The sequence below is a fragment of the Corvus brachyrhynchos genome, unplaced genomic scaffold (genome assembly GCF_000691975.1).
Source record: "Corvus brachyrhynchos isolate BGI_N302 unplaced genomic scaffold, ASM69197v1 scaffold101, whole genome shotgun sequence".
NCBI classification, from domain to species: Eukaryota; Metazoa; Chordata; class Aves; order Passeriformes; family Corvidae; genus Corvus; species Corvus brachyrhynchos.
Window position 1 is genome coordinate 15,292,666 of NW_008237239.1, and position 524 is coordinate 15,293,189.

Below are 524 nucleotides of genomic sequence, written 5' to 3' on the forward strand. Positions count from 1 at the left end.
GCAGGGAACAGCTCCGCCGAGCTGAACTGTGCAGCGAAGAAACATCCTCAGGAGTTTTGTTTTTTTTTTTCTCTCGAGTCGCATTTCTCCCTTCGGTAGCGCTCTGCCGAGCGGGCACAAATGAGCTGCAAAGCTGTCGTCGGTGAGCTGAGCATGAGCTACAGCGGGTTGTTTACGTGTGTTTCTGGACAGAGAAGCACCAATTAATACGTCCCCTGAGGATATATGAAGCATCTATAAATTTTATCTTTATTATGGATGTTGCGGGAGCTGCAACCTGGCTGGGATCTTTCCCTACGATTTTGTTGATACTGCCACCAGTAACTTGTCACCTTAGCATATTTGGACTTTTGCTGGCTACATAGTGACAAAATTCTTCGGCAACATATACAACTGCTAGGAAATCATCCTCTGTCATAACTCTTAATGCATTTTAACAAGCCCTTCATCCCATATCAAACAAGCTCCTTGACCATTCCTGGAACATCTCTGCTTTAATACAGATCTTTTTCCTAAGGTCATAT